The following is a 7,590-nucleotide window of genomic DNA, read 5'->3' as shown; positions in this document are numbered from 1 at the left end:
CAGGTACATCAGGCATGTCAGAGAGACCAAAGTTAAGTTTTGCTATTACACGGTCTCAAGTGAACCTTCAGTTTAGCCTCACTGGTGTCCTGGAGCAGCCCAGTGCCATGACTGCAGTTGCTGTGGTCCCACACATGCCTGGCAGAGGGCAGTGACAGATGAGCATCATGAGCCCACATATGTTCTTCAAAGGGGTCAGGATGATGCACTGCATAATCCTGTCCTTTTCAGGTGTTGTCTACCACTAAATTCAAGAAAAGGTATTTTCGTGTTCTGAAAGGTGTGAAGCACAGAGCAGCTTCAGACCTGGTACCTTGACAGACATTGAACTGGAAATCCTCCCCCAAGGACTGGCATGTAACAGGTACGCTGCAGGTGACAGCAAAGCTGCAGGTGAGTGCTGCACACAGGCTCTGGTTTGCCTCAGGTGTCAGTCTTGTGTATGCCGTGTAGGGAACAGGAAGGATTCTGAGCAGCAGCCCATGCTCTGAAAGCTCTGGGCTCCAGGCTGATCATTCCTCAGCTGAGAGATGTTTCACCTCCCCCTGACCACATCTGCCCTACAGCACTGAGGGAACTTGGCTGCACAGCTCTGGAAGAGCCACAAGACCCAAGAGTCACCCTTAATGTTTGCTATTCCACCACGGTGCCAGTTTGTTTGTGCTCTTAACCACATGCACATGTATGGAGGAAAAGACTGGCCTGATTTTTAGAGGTGATTCTGCTGCACTGTGATGGCCTGCTCTGCTGTAACCTTTCCTTGCACGCGTTTCCTACAGCTGCAACTTCTGATCTTTGTGTCTGTAAGAACATTTGTGTAAGCCTTTGCAGAGAAATGTTTGTGTATTACCACAGGTGGATAGCGAGCAGCAGGCAGGTAACGTGAGGAGCTTTCAAGTGATGCAAATACCTGTATCTGGTGCAACCCAGAGGAACATAAAGCCTTGGAATATGCTACGTAGAGCTGCCCTACCTAGCACGGACCAAAAGCAGTCTAACCACGGCAGCATAAAACATTTTGGTGATTCATTTACTAGTTTAAAATATGAAGCTGCTGCACCACAGAGGAGAGGGCAAACCCAGGCTATCACAGCCGATGCAGTCCTTCTCTAGAGCTAACACAAGGATGTCTGAGCGTAACAGCGAGGGACAGATACGCACTGCCTTTTAGCACATCCCAACATCATCCTGCTTCCTTCCGTGTCCCCCAGTCTTGCTTTCCCCCCCCGACACTTGTACCCACATCACCCCAGCACAAGCAGGTCCTGTGCTGCAGCAGCCACCAGTTTGAGCTCAGAGGGTGTTATTTTTCGGTTTTAGGAAGATGAAGGGTTCAACTCAGGAATCCCATTGTTTCAGAGCATGTGGTTTACATTATGATTTCTACAAGGTATTTATTTGTGTATGCAAACACTACCATCTGCTGCAAGGAATACTTTGCATTTTTAAATGTTAATTCCATCTCAAACCTATGCAGAAATCACTCCGATTTGTTTATAGCATTTAGTATTACAGTACAGAGCGAGCCAGAAAGCCCTGCCTTGTAAAGACTGCTTAGTGTTGGTAATTACCGCAGGTGTTCTCCAAGTTCTCACTGAAATAACTTTTCTGTTCATTGACGACTAAAAGCATTTTTAAATTATGATCTGTTGTTGCACTTGGGATCAGACAATGGGCTTCTTGTTAAGCTGAGGTGAGTACTCAATCAATAATAAATAATTTGATATTTTTTTCCTTTCTCCTTTCCCTTTTGAGATCTGTGTCCTAAACTATAGTTTTTCTGAAAGTTTCTGTGCTTTGGAACTTTTTAATTGTCTTACTTGCTCAGGTCAACACTTCAACAAAAGAATTCAATATTGAATTGCAAGTTGCTTTGTTTGGGCACATCAGTCTGTGTTACATCTAATTTTCGTGGCTGGATTAATACAGATACATATAATTACAAACAAAAAATCCTTATTTTCAGAGTATTCACACAGCTAACATTTGGGTGACCATCTCTGCTGATAAGCTAAATGAACAGAACAGTTATGATTTGTGAGCTGAGAAAAAGAAAGCAACATTAATTCCAGGTATGAAGGGACTTTTCCTCCCCTTTTTTCCCCCCAAAGGAAGGCCTTTGTGTGATACCAGCGTACTGCACAGAGAGATCCCAGATCCCAAGCAAAGGTGAGCTGAGGTGCTGACTCCTTTCCTTGCAAGAACAGCACTTCAGCTGGTCCCTGTGCAGCTGTGTCTGCAGAGTACGGCACTGTCTGGAGGCAGCACTGGGACCGTGCCCCACGGGAGGTGCGTGAAGCAGCCCTTCGCTCTGTTTCCCAGCACGTTGTGTGCTCCTATTGCCAGTCACGCCGCACGGGCCCTCTGCTTACTCGCACCTTTACCTGAGGAGGGATTTGGAGGGAAGTGATCTGCACTTGTTTCCATGTTTTTTAGTTCCACTATATTATAAAATGCTGGTTTTTAATAATTCAGTGTTCTATTATGTTTTATTCCATTGAGAGACCCAGAAAACAAATCCCAAACTTCAGAGAACATGGAATTAAAGCTCTGAAGGTAGGGTCAGACCATGCAGGTGGCTCTGATCATTGCTGTAGGACCAAGTTTACCCACCTGAAATGTCTTCTAAAATCTGGATTTATTTCTTTCCTCCCCTGAGGGAGACAATAAGTTTGGTTTTGTACTGCCAGCTCAGATTTCCCAGGAGATATCCTGCCGTTTTCATTTGACTTTCCCTGCAGTCCACAAAGCCTGCTCCAAAGCCTGCAAAGGAGCAGTCTGCCTTCCCCTCGTGCTGTGGCGTAGGAGAGGAGTCGGTCACAATTATGCAGTCATGTCTTACAAGACATCATCCTTTTCACTCTATCGATACAGTGAACAATCCACTTCTGCAGCATCAGTGGATGCTGTTACACTGGCATTTTCTATAAGCTCCAGTGTTCACCTATAGGAAAGCCTCTTCAATGCAGATTTAGATTCACGTCAGTTCAGTTATCATCAAATGTAATCACAAACCTAAGACCAGACCAGCTCTTCAAGACAGAGCTTGTGCTCTCAGACATCTCCTTCAGCACAAGTAGGTCAGCATTTCATGCAAAAGCATCATGGCTTTCAGTGCCTGCAAGATGTTTGCGCTCAGTATCTCTAACTGCTCTGCGGCTAGAACAAACTGAGACTTCTAAGAGTGTTTCATCAGCCTTGACCAAAAAAAAAAAAAAGTAAATCTGACATACGCCCCGCTGGACAGGGACAAAGACCATTTGCCCTGCCAACTCAAACAGGAAGCCAGCTAAGCAAAACGGGCTGGGTAAAATCCTGAGCCCATTTAGGTTAATGAGAGTCTGGCTATTGATTTAAATGGACTCCGACTTCTACCCATGCTTCTTAATTCATGCATGTTTTTCACTCCTATTCCCTCACTTAACACTCTGTCCAGCTTTCATAGCTTCGCATGTCTGCTCCTAACAAAAGGTAAGAGCTACCATGGATAAACTACCCACCTTATTGCAACCCTCAGAAGTAAGATAGTAAAGGGACCAGGAGAAACCATGGGCTACTAAGAGCTGGCAAATCCAGCTCAGAGCCCTGCTCCAGCCTGGCCCAGAGGCTGTAAGCATTAATGAAGGGCCCTTTGTGGGGCTGTGCCGGTGCAGAACCTCTGAGGTGAGTGTCCCTGAGGCCCCTGGGGCAGATGCAGCAGGGCGCAATATTTCCCCAGGGACTCCTGATGAGTGAGAAGCAGCAGGAAGGAAGGGCCTTGCTAGAAAGGTTGAGACCAAATTCTTCCCATCTGCACTTCCCTCCTTGGGTTTACAACACACGTGGGCTTTATCTGGCTGCTGTTCAGATTCTGGGAAAAGGGAGGCCTTTGGTTTGGCCCTGGCTCTGAGCGTTAGTGCTTTGTTCGTGGCTCCCAGCACTACTGATCTCCAAGTAATGACTCCCCGAGGGGTCTCGCTTTCTAGGAACTCACTACACAGCGGTCCAGGAGAGAAACTAGACGAGGACTGATCTGCCGAAGAAGGGAGAAGAGCAAGCCAGCCATACAGTGCATCAGACCTGTGGGTCAGTAGACAATGCAGAGTCCTGAGCACAGCAGGAATCGAGCAGCAAGGGGCAATGCCTGTGCTCCCAGACCTTCCCAGTGGTAAGTGCTGTCCCTCTGAGCTCGTCACAGGATCTGCTTTCTGTGCTTATTCACACCAAAGCCTCCTCCTGCCATCTCCCCCACCTCCTTACCTTCTGCTGCTGCCTACCTACCTCACCGGTGCCCACGCTGCCCCAGACCAACGCCCCAGCAAAGCCTCCCCTCGTCACACACACCCTGCACATCCCTTCTGGAGCTGAAAGAAAATCCCTGAAGTTCCCTCTCTGTGCCTGATTTCCTGGCTGCTCTCAGGGACAGGTAGTTTTTGCTAATGAGACTTTCCATTATAAAGTTTCCATTGCTGTGGAAAATATTAACTTTGCTGGGTAGATCAAACAGGCCCTGCAGTTATAGTTAGAATATCCTAAAGATTTAGTTCCCGGTAATAACAGGGCTAAACCACAGCATCGCCAGAGGCAAAAGCTATATTATTTGAAATGAAACTTCTCATAAATATCCAGCTATAAAGTAATTTTGTATCAGCTGCTCTTCTATAAACTGGACAAGGCAAACTGTTCTATCCATCAACATTAAGGTTGCCAAGCAAAATGACTCCGTATGCATTTCTGCAAGTTCCAGAGAGCTCCCTCTCTATTAGGCTTCCCCAGCAAGCACTGTGGCTTGCTCTTTTAAAGAACCTTTCTGGCACAGGTGACTTTGAATCACCAGCATGAGTCATCTTTGGGCTTCAAGCTGTCTCTGCATCCCCTCACTGTCTCTCTGGTGGGAAACGGATGGACAGGTATGCACAAACACAGCTGGCCCTCAGTGGCAGCTAATACTACTTTCCTAGTCTTTGTTAGCACAGAGCACCTCAAAATATTGCCTAGGGCCAACACCATGTTTGTTTTTTCCTTCCAGTCCTTCCCCAGCTGCCTGGAGCACGTTCATTGCAGGTCAGTGATAAGCACCATGCCAGTCTTCCAACACCCTGCTGAAGGTAGGAGCTGCAGCCCAGGTGAGAAGAGCAGAGGGCTCACACAGACACCGCCTTCCCCAGGTGACGGGTAAGTCCTGGGACAGGCTGGGCTTACCGGGCCTCACCTCTGCCTCCTGCCCTCACTACCTCAGGCCCCCTGCCCATTGCCCCATGTCTGTGCCCAGGGCTGCAGCTGGCAGGATGTGTAGGATGTGCCTTTCGTGTGCTCTTCTATTTTGTCTGCTGTTATGTGGAGAGGGTCAGTAGGTTTTCTGGTGTCTCTGAAGCTCCGCTGTACCTGACAGCCCTACTGTCTCACTGTTGATGCCAACAGCACCTGCCTTTGATGCACAAGTTGAACTCCATAGTGAACTGCAGCATCTGCTGCAATAGAACTTAACACCTGAAAACACTGAGGTCTGTACAAAACATGCAGAGGCTTTGCTTTTAGCCCTAAAATTAAGGCGGGCAAACCTTTGTGCCTGCCTCCCTCCCTCAAGAGGAAGAAGAATGGCGCTGGCTATAGCTTCTATCTTTTATTTGTGATTAAAGCATCTGGAGAAAGATTAAAACAAACAACTAAGATTTGCAGGGGTGGAAATGTGGGCAAGACACATGGGGAAATGCTCTTATCACACTTTATGTGCAGGTTTCCTCACTACAACTCACCTTTCAAAAGAATGGCTTTAGAAAAATGCTTGATTGCCTGCTGCTGATTCCCTAAATGTTTCCCTGTCCCTTTCCTGTTATAGGACAGGAGCCTTGGCTGTTTCTGAGCAAACCTGCAAAGCTTTCACAAGTTTGGTTTTCTTAAAGCATAGCAGAGGAGTAAGGCAGAGCCTAACCCTTGAAGTACCTGGAAGGCAAATTAACTTGTGTAAAGGATTTTTCAGATGTATTTGTGTAAAAGCAGTCAGTAAGGCTACATTAATCAACCCCGAGCATTTTGTACTAGAGCAGTGCTAGCAGGCCTTTCTTTTTGTCACTGCAAGTTGAACTTTGAATGCCTACAGTCACCAACAATGATGATGATGAAACATGAATCAGCAAAGAATCTATAGGCAGCTACTGCTACAGATAGGTCTAGGATGAGTCAACAAAAGCCTAGCCAAAGCCTTCGATGAAAATAATCAGCTTTCAGGAAGGAGCCGTGTTCTTTTTTTCTTTTTTTGGTAACTGAGATGTAAGAACTAATAAATAAATAAATTAAAATAAACAAAAATAATGATTCCCATTTTAACCTTGCAAAGAAAATAATTAAAATATATACGTTACATTATTAAAATATGCAAAGTTTATAATTTTATTATACAATTACACAGCCTTATAGTCTAAAAGCCCCACTGTATTTTGCATATTAGTGAACAATTGCTTTCTTAAAGCTCACAGTAGAATCATTTACTTGATGCTGGAGAATAAGTTAATTACGGATCTCCTGCCCTTGATTAATGGATTTAATAATGATGTTACAGTAGAATTAACCTATACTTCATGTGCTTACAGCACTAATGATGAGGTTCATGAAAGCAATGTGTCAGCAAATACGATTGGCACCAAAAAAGAACATACTTGGAGATTCCAGGATTGCCCATACCACTGCTGGTCAGCACTTCTAATGCAAACCCACAAATGGCATCCAAACACTTTTGCCTCATCAGTCATCAGTTTCCGCCATTTGCCCCTTATTTTTACAAAAACAAATAACACAGCTCAATTCTTGATACTGTGGGAGAAAAATTATCCTAAGAGGTTGGTATAGTGTCAGGTAATGCTTTATAGGGCTTGGCTACCTGCTCTCTGCCGTTACCCAGCAGAACAGACCAAGCATTAGTTTTCTTTAACGCTTCTTTTGTGTGCGTGTGCATGTAATAGCATCTAAGGTTTCTTGGATAGAAACATGTTGAGTCAGCTAAGATTTACTCTCTCTAAAGGAACCTCAAGAATAGGTACCTGATATAGCCTAAGAGACTCAACACTAAGGTTTCTTAACTCTACCCATTCAACAAAACAAACCATTGCAGGACTGAGAAGACAGAAGGGAAACTTCAAAATTTCATGTTTTGTCATTACACAAGAGCTCTGCAAGGAGTATCTGTGAAGAAACCAGGTCTGAGCCTGACAGGAGCCAGATTCAGAAACCCTTACTTAAGTAAAACTTCTCCTGACACAAATAAATATAGAATGAAGACCTGAAACATATTTCATCTGAAAAAGCAGTACCTCAGGAATCACTAGCAACAGGATTTCAAATTGCATCAGCCACGTACCTTATCTATTACCATGCAAATCAGAATAATGCAATACAACTCAGCAGCTTAGCGTAACGCTGGCCCCAAGAAGAAAGCAGGAAATGAATAGGAATACAATTTCCTTAACAATTCACTTACAGGAATTATTTTGCAAGACCTTTCCCGTGTCCTGGTAGAAGATGAAGTCTGAGGGTATGGAAAGAGTTGGGCTGTTTTGCTAGGCCTCTTCACTGCCCACTGCCTCTTCCATATGGGGAAGGTAGAACTCCTTGTGC

At 45.2% G+C, this 7,590-nt stretch overlaps 1 long non-coding RNA gene across 1 annotated transcript in view; it reads right to left on the bottom strand.

Annotated features, from left to right (window-relative positions):
* LOC137864069 (uncharacterized) overlaps positions 1-7,590 on the bottom strand; it is a 34,280-nt gene that overhangs the window by 12,715 nt on the left and 13,975 nt on the right. The window lies entirely within an intron of this gene.

Source organism: Anas acuta, chromosome 14, assembly GCF_963932015.1.
Source record: "Anas acuta chromosome 14, bAnaAcu1.1, whole genome shotgun sequence".
Classification (NCBI taxonomy): Eukaryota; Metazoa; Chordata; class Aves; order Anseriformes; family Anatidae; genus Anas; species Anas acuta.
Note: the sequence above shows the minus strand (reverse complement) of the source record. Positions and strands in the feature narration are given on the sequence as shown.